The sequence below is a fragment of the Dermochelys coriacea genome, chromosome 4 (genome assembly GCF_009764565.3).
Source record: "Dermochelys coriacea isolate rDerCor1 chromosome 4, rDerCor1.pri.v4, whole genome shotgun sequence".
In the NCBI taxonomy this organism is placed as follows: domain Eukaryota; kingdom Metazoa; phylum Chordata; order Testudines; family Dermochelyidae; genus Dermochelys; species Dermochelys coriacea.
This window is the reverse complement of record NC_050071.1, coordinates 122,561,636-122,576,008: the sequence shown is the minus strand read 5'-3', so window position 1 is coordinate 122,576,008 and position 14,373 is coordinate 122,561,636. Positions and strand designations below refer to the sequence as shown.

General features: G+C 40.6%; 1 long non-coding RNA gene across 1 annotated transcript in view; it reads left to right on the top strand.

Moving 5' to 3' along the window:
* LOC119854988 overlaps positions 1–14,373 on the top strand; it is a 50,977-nt gene that overhangs the window by 30,336 nt on the left and 6,268 nt on the right. The window lies entirely within an intron of this gene.

Sequence of the window (14,373 nt, the reverse complement as noted above, 5' to 3'; positions counted from 1 at the left end):
TTTATGTTTCCCTTGTAGCCTCATTCAGAAACACTGGCAGGTGCACAATTGCCATTTCTGGGTTTTTGTTTTGTTTTGTTTTGTTTTTTTTAATATTCAGAATTAAACACAGGAATAAAATTACCCTAATTGACATTCTATTAATTCATCAGCTAAGAACTATTAAGAGTTCCGCATAAGATAACAAATGAAGTAATGAAGAGTTCAAATAGAAATTCTGGGAAACAAAACACTGTAGAAAAACCAGCCAAACAAAAGTTTTATGAAAAGGGAAACAAAGCAGACAGTATCTTGGCTCACCAATGTGGAAGAGGACAAGACTAATTATTTACAGAAATAAGAATAAGCCAAGGAAAGGTTACAGGTTCTCATGAGCTAAGGAGTTTCATGAACTCTGCCCTCAGTTGCTCAATATGTATGGACAAGAGATGAACTGGTTTCTGGAATCGATACTCCTCCTCCTCCACCATCCCCAATAGATCTAACATCTCTTCTACACCAAATTCTGCAATGTACTGTGGCAGAGCTCCGACCTTGTCCCCATGGGTCCCACACTTCCAGGAGGTTTATGCTAGCTTCAGAGGCTCACTGCAACCCTCCACATAGCCCTTCTATCTCTAGGCCAGGGATACAGTCTACTGAGCCCTTTTCATCATAAGCCAGCAATGGAGATTGGTGAGAGAATTCCCAGAGTCTCTGTTGCTCCTACAGCCTCATGCCAAAACAGTTTAGCCTCCTGTCCTGACAGGTGCCTGTTTTCCCCTCCCAGGAGGTGTTTCTGTAGTGATGGGTTGGGGGGAACCTGGGCCCGCCCTCTACTCTGGGTTCCAGCCCAGGGACCCTAATGGTAGCAGCTGTTGGCAGCCAACCTTTTACTGACAGAGTTGCTACATTTCCCTGGGCCACTTCCCCACAGCTCTCCTGCTTCTCCCTTCTTCACCCTTACCTTAGGGCTCCCTTACAAATGACTTGAGGGTACAGCCCTTCAGCTACACTTCCGCTCCTCTCTGCCAGACTGGAGTGAGCCCTTTTATATTATCAGGGGGCCTTAATTAGAGTCAAGTGGTCACATTAGCTTAATGGCCTCATCTGAGTCTTTGCAGGTTAATTGGAGTCTGATGTTCTCATTAGCCTGGATCAGCCCCTTCTCTGGTCAGTCAGGGAACAGAAAACTGTTAATCCAGTAGCCAGTATATCTGCCTTCTGCTATTCTGCTGCTGGCCTGGGTCTATCACAGTACACGCCCCATGGAATGCCCCAAATGCAGAAGGGCCCCTGTAATTCCACTGAATGGGACGTGTGGGAGAGGTCACGGAGAGAACAAGAAAAGGAGACGATATGAAGGAGGACTCCAAAACTTCTGTGTCCTACATAGCAGTGCTCGACAATGGACCTATCCAAAGTAGTGCATGGCCAGTTTGACCATATCTATTCAGATACATTAGTCAAAACCCTCACCAAGGAAGGAGGGTAACTGCACCAGTGCTCTGCTCCTGGGGTGGGAGGAGAATTCTATCCCTCACCAATTCACAGATCTCCATTAAAAGAGCTTTTTGCTGCTTCAGTTTGAGCCTTTATGCAGTGGCCCACTATATAGTCCTAAATCAAATAAGTAAAGTACAGGCGTCAAGGGAACATCACAATTAAAGATGGACCTACCACCAAATCTCAGCTCCGAATACCTTGAGCCAGATCCTCAGCCAATGTAAATCAGTGTGGCTCTATTGAAGTCAACCCCCTATTTCATCATCAGTTGGTTTATATCAGCTGAGATTCAGGCACTTTATCTGAATCCAAATTTCATATCTCAGAACAGGAGGAAACAAGCCCCCAGATGTGAACTTGGAGATCCCAAAGCTAGATCCAAGTGTAAATGTTACCAAATTTTGAGGTGTTCAGAATTAATATTTACATTCACCACATTATAGACTACACCCAGCATATCATGTTCAAGACCACGCACTAGATTACCCACAGAGATACTGACAAACTTGGAGAGAGTTCAGACAAGAGCAACAAATAGGAGTTGGAGGCTTCAGGGATGGATTTACGAGGACAGATTAAAAGTGCATATACCATAAATAAGAGATAATTAAGCACTAGACAGAATAATAATAATGTACAAAAATATTATTGAAGTATAAACACCAAGGTCATAAAGGAATTATTTAGTGTAGTGCAAGAAAGTAAAATTAAAAGCAATGGGATGAAATTTAAAAAGGAATCTTAGTTTGAATATTGGGAAAAAAACAACATCAAATAATGCAATCTCCCAAAAGAAACAATGGAAACTACACTGTGAGCGATTTTAAAATTAGCATGGATAAAACATAATGAAATCTCCTGTTGGGCACAATCCTTATTTCCTAATTACTACACTTATGAGGCAATATAAACAAAAAACTACATTAAAAGATTATTATAAAGGTTGCAAATTCAAGCACTCAAAAGTTTGGTAATGCCAGAATTAAGGTTGCCTGTGCACGCTTACTGCAACCCCTTGTGTCTTTAAATTATATGATCACATACTGTTTTTCCCACTGCACCCCTGGCTTGTTCAGTGCACAGGATGAGCCTATGCTGGGGATGGATCAGGGTTGTATGGGAAGGAGTCCGTTGTCTGTGGGACTCCTGCTGATCCTGTTGTAGAAGTTGAAAGGTGAGTTGTGAATGAATCAGAAGATTGCAGGAAGAGATAGGATGGTCTCATGGTTAAGGCAGTTGAAAGCTGCCCTGGGGAATTGGAGTCTATCCCTAGCTCTGTTACAAGCTTCCTATGGGATGCTATGTAAGTCACTTAAACCAAACTTTACTCAGGAGTTCACTTATTGTCTGCTCGTCTTTTTTCTGGATGCCTGACTTGAGAACTTGGGGTCAACTGCTGAGTATACACAGCTGCAACTAAAGTCAATGGGAGCTGTGCTTTGAACATATAAAGTGCTATATAATGCTAAGTGTTCTGAAAAATCCGGTCCTAGGTGTCTCATATATAGCACACAAACTTACTGGATACTTTTGCTCTTAATCTTTCTGTGCCACAGTTCCCCCATCAGTAAAATGGAAATAACACCCCCCTAGTCTCACAGGGGTATTGTGAAGACACGTTAATCAAAATCTGTGAAGCAGACAGATGCTACAGTGATGAGTGTCATAGAAAACATCATGAGGAAATTAATAATTGTGTCTTCAGAGCAGGGTTTGAATAGTTTGCAGTAAATAAGTTCTGGGGCCTCAGATTGAACAACAAGGAGTAAAATAAAATATTGAATAGCTGCTCATAAAGTGAACACCATCTATCAAATGCACTGAATGAGGCAGGGGTTGTGTGAATAAAATAGTAATAAAAGTGTGTATCATAATGCATATGCACCAGGTGGCAATTAAGATGGCACAGGCAACTTTAACTCTGGCCTTTCCTAACTTTTGAGCACTTGATTTTGCATCCTTATTAATGTTCTTTCAACATTGCTTTTTAAAGAACCTCGGAAATTACATACAAAAAACTAATTGAAAAAACAGAAATTCCATCATGTGGCATCATATTGACATTCACATACTTCAACAGCAGGGTTAGAACCAGAGTTCCAAAGAAACTAGATTTTTCAGTTTTGGAGGAGTTTCAAGATTTTAAAGTTTCTTTCATTCCAGATCAGAATAAAAAACCACAAAATTTGAAATATCCCGCAAAGCTAACATATGAAAAAAATTGTGTTTCAGGTCAATCAAAATATTTTGCTTCAACAAAATTTAAATAATTTTATTTCTATTTCAACTATTTTTCACTTTATTTTAGAATATAAAATAAAAAACATTAAATTAAAAATCATTTTGAAATGGCAAATTGAAATGTTAAATTCTGACAAGATCAAAAATGAAATGCTTTTTATTTAGCATGCTTTTTTCAATTTTTATTTCAAAACAAATTTTCATCAAAGGCAACATTTCCATGAAATGTTTCACTTTTCACAAATCAGCATTTTCTGACAGAAAAACTTTGTCAGAAAATTTCTAACCAGCTCTAGTCAGAACCTTTAGATCCACTACACAGCCCTCTGCCATAGTAGGTTGTCATCCTCTGTGTGAACCTGCACTAGCTGGGGATGAGATAGACAATTTGAGAGTGGGTTTCACACATATATGTTGACAGAAAAGGAATGGTAATACTCAGAATCACTGGGTTCCATTCCAGCCACTGGTGGAGAGTGCTTTAGTGGGAACAGTCTCATTTCCTTTTGCTCCATCCTCCCCAAATCCATAGTTTGATCTTTAGCTCTGGGATGGAGAGAGGGCAGGGGAACCACCTATAAACTGTTTTTAAAAGGGCTATTTTTTGCAGGACTTGTATCTCCAGAACACCTAGCTCTCAACAAACTCCAAATTTGTGTCACGAGCCCTACCCTGCATTGTCCTGAGGCACACCAAATGTCAATAGAAATCCAACTGTGTGCGTCAACTTTCGAGGACTTAGAAAGGATTTTAAACAGATGTCTTGACACAACCTTAACTATAATGGCACTGGTGTACCCATCTTTACTTCACATTATTTCCTTCAGAAAATCTGGTTTGAGATGGGTTCTTTGAGACTTTCATTGTCTAAATGAAGTAGAGGAGACTGTATTGATTTTCTCTGCTATAGTTCGCTCTAATCATTAGTTCCTGGAGTAGCACTGGCATCAACTTCAGAAAGAAGTGGGATGATAGATCCTAACTTCGGAGGAGAATCTATTGGCAAGATTGCAGTGGACACTGGCTGGTCCTGGTTCTTCTGCAGCTTTAAGATATTATTACACTAATTGGATAGATTCTTAAGGAGCAGCAGTGTCTCTTTAGAATGACTTCAAGAAATAATCAGACTGTGCAAACTCTATTTGCTCAGAATTTTGTTGCACTAATCTAATATAGCCTGCCTCCCTACATGAGGAGCACCACAATAAACTATACCTTGCTGTACCAGTGCATTGTTACATCGATATAGAATTCTACAGGGAAATTGTAGGTAAGCAGAATGTAGATACTTCATTGGAAGTTAGAAGATTATCCTCGTGTCCTGTCTTACTCTTGCAAAAAATATTTTTCATTATTATTAGTGATCAGGACCTTGGATGCTTCCAGAAACAGAGTGTCCACAAAAATCAGGTATTGGTTCAGTATGGAAAAAGAAGGAAGAATGATAACTACTGAATCACCAACACCTTGAAGTTTCCCTTGGAAGTGCCCTATCCAAATTCTGAGCAGCCTTGACCCTACTTAGCTTTCTTCTTTAGGTTCTTATGCCATGGTGATCACCAAAGTATCTGAGCCTCTTCCAGTAGTGCATTAAGTGACACGACTAACACCCATAACATGTTGTTTATTGTCTCATCCTCTCCACTGGTGAGAAGCAAGTACAGTGTGTCTTATTGTGGTAGGGTTTATATTTATAAATGCACAAGCTGCTATGTATTTGTGTTAGAGAAGGCAAGGTCAAAGAAAATGCACCTTGCACTTGGTATGGAAGGTGGCAAGGTTTGTGATGGTCCATAGGTCCTGGGGGAATTCATTGGACCAGCCCCAGAGAAATTTCTGTCTCCCACACAGACAAGTTTTACCCATAAGATTAAAAACTTTGACATGTAACAAATTGAGAGCCAAGGTGGTGTGGCTACTAAGTACCACTTACATTTTGTCAGACATGTAAAAAGATTCCTTGACTTTTTAATATGAAACAGAAATACTTCAGTTATCAGACTCACTGAAGTGGATCTTTCATTAACAGTTGAGCATTTTCCATAAACAGTAAAATCCTTTGCTAAATCAGAGTAAGTGGATTATGGAAAATGCTCAACTGTTTGTGAAGCATCCATTTCAGTGAGTCTGTATATCTGTTTCAGAGTAGCAGCTGTGTTAGTCTGTATTCGCAAAAAAGAAAAAGGAGTACTTGTGGCACCTTAGAGACTAACAGATTTATTTGAGCATAAGCTTTCATGAGCTTCAGCTCACTTCATTGGACGCATGTGATGAAGTGAGCTGTAGCTCACAAAAGCTTATGCTCTAATAAATTTGTTAGTTTCTAAGGTGCCACAAGTACTCCTTTTCTTTTTTGTATATCTGTTGCATCAGAAACCAGTTGCTGAAAAAATCCCGGGTTTCCTGGGACACAAGTCTCCATGTAAAATGGATATAAACTTTATGAGAATATAAAATCAAGATAATGCTGTTCAATCTGCTTTTTCAAGCAAGTGGACAAACTATTTAACATGTCAAAATGCTGAAAAAGAAAAGCTAGACTGACCATTTACTGATCAGAGTTGACAGATATCAGATAGACCTGCTAGGGAATTAAATATTTTCTCATCCCTTGATTATCACTAAGAGCATAGTGAAAATAGTGAAGACCTTTTAGAGGTACTGAATCAAGAATGAAATGCCATATCAGCACAGATAACATAACCAGAAAATCAATATAAATTTACGTAAGTAAGCAGACACTTTCAGTCTCACCAATATCTTTGAGACATTTGCAGAAAAGGAGTAAAGCCCAAGCTTTATCCATATATTAGGTATTTTAAACGTATCTACTCATTGCCAGGTCTCTAATAGTTATTGACTCACATAACCCAAGCATTATGGCAGATTCCTTTACAAAATATTTAGCTGTCAGTTGACATCTGTGTCAAAAGTTGGTCATTTTTTTAAATTCACATTGAAGTTATCTAAACAGTTTCAGTATTTGCCTATCTCAGACACCATTTTTGGATTTCCTCTGTCTTGTGAGGTGCTCTGATACTGCTTAAGTGTGTCTGACTGACAATTAAATGATGTTACCTAGTTGATGGCTGGTCTGCGTTTATAGATTGCGCAGTCAATGCGTTCAGGATGACATTTGATGTAGGGCCATTTTTAATTTGGCTGGTGTGTTTGTTCCAAACTCTCTTCTAGCAGAGTCCTATAATTCAATTGCCTCTCTCAATTATCAAGCTTTCAAAAGCAGTCGGTGGTCCTGTAAGCTTGTGAATTGATTAAAAAGCCGAGTTAGGCTATAGTAGTAGATTCATGCCTCTCTTGCGTCCATTACAAACCCTTGTTTTGACAGGTAACACAAAAAGTCCTCTATTTAGCATCACAAACTTTGGAAGACACAACTTGGATTAAAAGGCTGACAGTTAATTTGGGGTATGATTTCATAGTAGGTCATATAGCATCCTCTAATATATGGGATCACTGCATATATAGGTCCCTCTATAAATATACATGTGTGCACTACACAGTGTGTATAATTTAAAAAAAAAATCTATCAAACTAACACTAAGTTTGGACATAAAATCACAAATGCCAGACAAGGCATTTAAGGCCACCTCATTAATGTTAAAGTGTATATCACAGCTCAGATGTTTATTCTAATTTCTATAGCACTGTAGATATACACACATTGCTTTACAGTAAATGAAATATACATATCTCCTTTCTCTCTGTCCACACTGCTAAAATTCTCATCCTGGCCTTCATCATCTTCCATCTTGATCACTCCCTTTTCTGTCCCCCCCTTCACTCCACACATATGCAGCTGGTCTTCCTTGCCTGTCATTCTAATACCTCACTTCACTCTTCAAATCTCTCCCCGACTCCTCCTTCTCCTCAGCATTAAGTTCCAAGTCCTGCATACCTCTGCCACTTTCTACTCATCCACTTCTTGTTGTACCCCTCTGCTCTGCCAATGATGCTGACATTGATGCCCCATTTGTCACACAACCTTCTTTGCCCATTTTTTGTACCATGCCCATTTGGGGCAGATCTATGGCCCTTTTGCCCTGCCAGAGGGGCATTACTGAGGTATAGTATTTGGCCCATAATTTCTAAGGTGCATATTCTGTGGTCCTTATTTGAGCAAGCCTCCCATTAACTTTGATGGGAGTCTTGCTCCAGTGAAGGTTGCTGAATTTAGCCCTAAAATTTTACAACCATACTAATCTGTAGTTTTATTTGTGTGCTGCAAGACAAAAATAACCCAGCGCACGTAGCCATTTATGTAACTGTAAAACAAACCAGGTAAATACAATACCGCTGGCTTTCCCTTTGAATGGAGAAATTTGGCTCAATTTTGAACCCAATCCCACTGGTGTAACTGCAATGACTTAAATGGAGTTACTCCTGATTTATATTGTGTAACTGAGAACAGAATCAAGCATACAGAATGCATTTTAGTACTTGGGCCCTTATATTTTATTCAAACTTAGTTAATTTCAAATGAATGGTGTATATTTATTAACTGAATAAATTCTTCAACAATAGCATCTGTTGACTTCAACCTGATGTCAGCAGATTTTTTAATTATAACAATTTTTGTTTCTATCTTGAATCCAAACTTTCCTTTGGGAGATCTGTTTTATTTAAAGCTAGAGACTGCCACCTTGTGGATGAAGAACAGTGATGCCATATATTCTATACTACATTCCTAAAGTCAGAGAAAAAAGTTACTAAGACTGAACTTATTAGAAGAATGTATTCACTGGTAAATCAGGAATAACTTCATTGAAGAGAATAAAGTTTACACCGGAACAAAACAAACAGTTAAGGGGTGACTTGATCCCAGTTTGTAAGTACCTACATAGGGAACAAAAATTTAATAGTGGCCTCTTCAGTATAGCCGACAAATGTATAATGGAATCAAATGGCTGGAAGCTGAAACTAGACTATTTCAGACTGAATAGAAGGCACCATTTTTTAAAAAGGGTCCCGGTGGCAATCACTGACAATTTTTAACTCACATTTGGATGTTTTTCTAAAACATATGCTCTAGTTCAAACAGAAATTCATTCAAGGAAGTCCTATGGCCTGTGCTATACAGGAGGTCAGACTAGACTATCATAATGATCTCTTCTGGCCTTAGAATCTATGAAAATTGGTGTAAATAAAGAAAAGCTTAGGCCAGATATCTGTAAAGTCTGCATCAACATTCTACATGTAACAGTAAAAAAAAGGAACGGACATTCCATAACTAGTCATTAGGTCACCCCAGGCTTTGATAGCTGATGCACCTACAGAAGGAAGGGGAAAAAACAAAGCAGTTGATCAATTAAACATTCTGCTATTATACAGGAAGGAAAATAATTTCCCATCCCCAGTTAGAAATTAGCTCCTTCTCTGAAGCACAAGGACTGCTGTCAGATGTCATGTTTAACATACAGTTTCTTTACCTAAGTATTTGATAACGAACAGAAAATGCTAAAGGTTTCTGTTTGTTAAAATAAAAAAAAGCAAATACTACTGATGTGACTCTTTACTAAAGCAGATTTCAGAGTAGCAGCCGTGTTAGTCTGTATTCGCAAAAAGAAAAGGAGTACTTGTGGCACCTTAGAGACTAACAAATTTATTTGAGCATAAGCTTTTGTGAGCTACAGCTCACTTCATTGGATGCATTCGGTGGAAAATACAGTGGGGAGATTTTTATACACACACAGAGAACATGAAACGATGGGTTTTATCATACACACTGTAAGGAGCGTGATCACTTAAGATGAGCTATTACCAGCAGGAAGGGGATGGGGGGGAATGAGGAAAACCATTTGTGGTGATAATCAAGGTGGGCCATTTCCAGCAGTTAACAAGAACATCTGAGGAACAGTGGGGGGTGGGGGGGGAAATAGTTTTACTTTGTGTAATGACCCATCCACTCCTGGTCTCTATTCAAGCCTAAGTGAATTGTATCCAGTTTGCAAATTAATTCCAATTCAGTAGTCTCTCCTTGGAGTCTGCTTTTGAAATTTTTTTTGTTGAAGGATAGCCACTCTCAGGTCTGTAATCGAGTGACCAGAGAGATTGAAGTGTTCTCCAACTGGTTTTTGAATGTTATAAATTCTTGACGTCTGATTTGTGTCATTTATTCTTTTATTGTGTCATTTATTCTTTTACGTAGAGACTGTCCAGTTTGACCAATGTACATGGCAGAGGGGCATTGCTGGCACATGATAGCATAGCGCACATTGGTAGATGTGTATGTGAATGAGCCTCTGATAGTGTGGCTGATATGATTAGGCCCTATGATGGTGTCCCCTGAATAGATATGTGGACAAAGTTGGCAACGGGCTTTGTTGCAAGGATAGGTTCCTGGGTTAGTGGTTCTGTTGTGTGGTGTGTGGTTGCTGGTGAGTATTTGCTTCAGATTGGGGGGCTGTCTGTAAGCAAGGACTGGCCTGTCTCCCAAGATCTGTGAGAGCGATGGGTCATCTTTCAGGATAGGTTGCAGATCCTTGATGATGCGTTGGAGAGGTTTTAGTTGGGGGCTGAAGGTGATGGCTAGTGGCGTTCTGTTATTTTCTTTGTTGGGCCTGCAGTAGGTGACTTCTGGGTACTCTTCTGGCTCTGTCAATCTGTTTCTTCACTTCAGCAGGTGGGTATTGTAGTTTTAAGAATGCTTGATAGAGATCTTGTAGGTGTTTGTCTCTGTCTGAGGGGTTGGAGCAAATGCAGTTATATCGTAGAGCTTGGCTGTAGACAATGGATCGTGTGGTGTGATCTGGATGAAAGCTAGAGGCATGTAGATAGGAATAGCAGTCAGTAGGTTTCCGATATAGGGTGGTGTTTATGTGACCATCGCTTATTAGCACCATTAGTGTCCAGGAAGTGGATCTCTTGTGTGGACTGGTCCAGGCTGAGGTTGATGGTGGGATGGAAATTGTTGAAATCATGGTGGAATTCCTCAACGGCTTCTTTTCCATGGGTCCAGATGATGAAGATGTCATCAATGTAGCACAAGTAGAGTAGGGGCATTAGGGGACGAGAGCTGAGGAAGCGTTATTCTAAGTCAGCCATAAAAATGTTGGCATACTGTAGGGCCATGCGGCTACCCATCGCAGTGCCTCTGATTTGAAGGTATACGTTGTCCCCAAATGTGAAATAGTTATGGGTCAGGACAAAGTCACAAAGTTCAGCCACCAGGTTAGCCATGACATTATCGGGAATACTGTTCCTGACGGCTTGTAATCCATCTTTGTGTGGAATGTTGGTGTAGAGGGCTTCTACATCCATAGTGGCCAGGATGGTGTTTTTAGGAAGATCACTGATGGATTGTAGTTTCCTCAGGAAGTCAGTGGTGTCTCGAAGATAGCTGGGAGTGCTGGTAGCGTAAGGCCTGAGGAGGGAGTCTACATAGCCAGACAATCTTGCTGTCAGGGTGCCAATGCCTGAGATGATGGGGCATCCAAGATTTCCAGGTTTATGGATCTTGGGTAGCAGATAGAATACCCCAGGTCGGGGTTCCAGGGGTGTGTCTGTGCGGATTTGTACTTGTGCTTTTTCAGGGAGTTTCTTGAGCAAATGGTGTAGTTTCTTTTGGTAACCCTCAGTGGGATCAGAGGGTAATGGGTTGTAGGAAATGGTGTTGGAGAGCTGCCTAGTAGCCTCTTGTTCATATTCCGACCTATTCATGACGACAACAGCACCTCCTTTGTCAGCCTTTTTGATTATGATGTCAGAGTTCTTTCTGAGGCTGTGGATGGCATTGTGTTCTGCACGGCTGAGGTTATGGGGCAAGTGATGCTGCTTTTCCACAATATCAGCCCATGCACATCGGCGGAAGCACTCTATGTAGAAGTCCAGTCTGTTGTTTCGACCTTCAGGAGGAGTCCACCCAGAATCCTTCTTTTTGTAGTGTTGGTAGGAAGGTCTCTGTGGGTTAATACGTTGGTCAGAGGTGTGTTGGAAATATTCCTTGAGTTGGAGATGTTGAAAATAGGATTCTAGGTCACCACGGAACTGTATCATGTTCGTGGGGGAGGAGGGGCAAAAGGAGAGGCCCCAAGATAGGACAGATTCTTCTGCTGGGCTAAGAGTATAGTTGGATAGATTAACAATATTGCTGGGTGGGTTAAGGGAACCACTGTTGTGGCCCCTTGTGGCATGTAGTAGTTTAGATAGTTTATGCTCAAATAAATTTGTTAGTCTCTAAGATGCCACAAGTACTCCTTTTTTTTTTTTTTTTTTTTTACACTAAAACAATACCTGATACAGCTATAACCTATGTGAACAAGACTCATCATCCCAGAGCAGCCCCTTTGCAGCGAGATCCAGCCTTGTGGTACTTCCACCTCATCAGTTTCCCCCAAACTGGTTCTGCCTACTCATCCCATAGAGGTGATTTGATATTCAATCCCTTCCAGAGAAGCAGAGTGCCTTGGTCTATGTCCGAAATCAACATTCAAACAAGAGAGAGTCTTCAGCCCCGCTGGGCTCACCCTTCAGACCCCTTCCTTACTGGCAGGCTTCGAATGGCAACAGCCTGTTTCACTATCTAACCACCAGCTCCGGGTTCCAATCATCCATCTGGGTCAGAGCTACACTCCTACAGGGCCTCTGGCAAGTGATAACCTTCAGCTAATTCCTAGCTTGAGTCCAGCTTCTTGTCTCACATCAGAGCAGCCTATCCGTTGTCATCCCCAGCATGCCCGCAACCACTAAATTTTCCGCCTTTAAGTCCTACCTCCTGCACAGGTGTAGCGGGGGGGGGGGGGGGGCTAATTGAACTGGGTTGACTGGCCCTTAAAGGGGCAGGTCACCCTGTTAGATTATATTTTAAATGACAAATCCCAAATGACTAGCTCTGGCGTGTGAGAATGTTTATAAAGAGTGGGTTCTCAAAAATGTGCTCAGTTCTATCTCTGCCAGGGAGCCCAAGGAGATCTCAGGTTGTATTTAGGCAGGGAAATACATCCACAGAAAGTTGTGTGATCCTCTTTGAGCTTCAGCAGCGGATGCAGAAGAAATAGGTGAAGAGATGCCTATATTCCTTCTATCTGTGTCCTTTTAAAATAGAATAGCGGCGCCTGCCTTTCTATACAACTTGTGCTGGGTTTTAGGACCACCGGATCTTCATAGTCTTAGATCCTATGGCTCCTCAAAAACTCTTTGCAGAGACTTCTCCTGGTATCATGTGGATTATAATGTCAGACATCTAGATTCTTAGATGTGCTGAAATCCATGCTGCTCTGCCTGTTTGCTTCATTGAAATGGAAGAAAGACTCCACTCTTAGCTACCTACAATTGGCCATTTATGTGACAGTAGCTGGCTCTACAATATACAATAGAAAACTTTTTTTTAAGAGGAAATCTACAGATTTGAGGCCCACTTACTCAAGCATCCCATTGACTCCAGTGAGGCACCTCATGACTAAGGGTTGCAAGACTGAGCACTTAACAAGCTTAAGAAGTTATATTCTGTGCCATAGTAAGGCAGATGATTCAAATTAAATAATTTTAATTGCAGTCAAGTTCCACAAGCAAGATCCCTCAACACTGCTATCATCTTGTTAAAAGCAATAAAACATGCTGTCCTTATCCTTCAGACCACACCACTTTCTCACCCTAAATTCTGACATTCACACTGAGGCATCCTAGGAAATATTCACTGTCGCCATTCTTGACCAGGATAATTTGACATCAAGCAGGGTGAGTAGTAGCTTTGATGCCTAAATGCCATTCACTGATGTCTACTCTAAGCATGAATCTTTCTTTGAAATCGGATGCCTCTGACTCATTTTTAACCCGCCACTGCACAAAAACAAACACAGCATGCCTGCGCCACCAGAGCTGTTACAGAACTCAGGTGCTGCCTTTCGAAAAACCTGCCGATGACTGATCACATAGTGTGTGCTTTTCAACTGGCTTCAGGGTAATGCACAAGATATCCAGAGTGTGCTGTGCACTGCATAAGCACACTCTCGCTTCATAAGGATGAATTAATGTAGGGGACTGAAATGCTGTGTGAGTATAAGTCTGCAGTGCCAGGCAACAGCAGGAAGCAGTGATGCAAAGAAGAAGATGGGTCTTTACAGCAAAATTGAATTTCAGATGAAGTAGTATATTTTCTCTTCCTGGAATACGAGTGTGATGATAGACTCTACTTCCAATTGCTATAATTATATTTATTCTGAATGACAACTTGGAACAGAAAACTGACTTGTGCTGTGGCTGTGAGAAATTGACAAGAGGCAAAGTAATGAGCAGAGAAGCAATGCCTCCTGCAATCTTCCTGATTCTGGAGAGATCATAATTAGACACTTGGGCTGAAGTTCTTCAAGTTTGCAGGTTGCGATACTCAGTTGTGAAGTGAGGTGCATTAACTCCCAGATTGTTGCATCATTAAGTTAATACTTTGAATCTGGAAACTTATTATAAATCTAGGGGAAATTACCTTTCTAATGACCTATGGCAAGACCTTCAATTTCTCATAATCTAGGAAGATTTCAAGGCTGACTGCTCGGTTCAGATATTCACAGTTCCCAGACAATATTAAAGGCTGTAGCAGCATCATATCTTCTGAGCAGCAGATTTTTCATGTTCCTAGAAACATAAATAAATAGCGAATCAAACCTATCTTATCTAGGGTGAAATTTTCAAAAG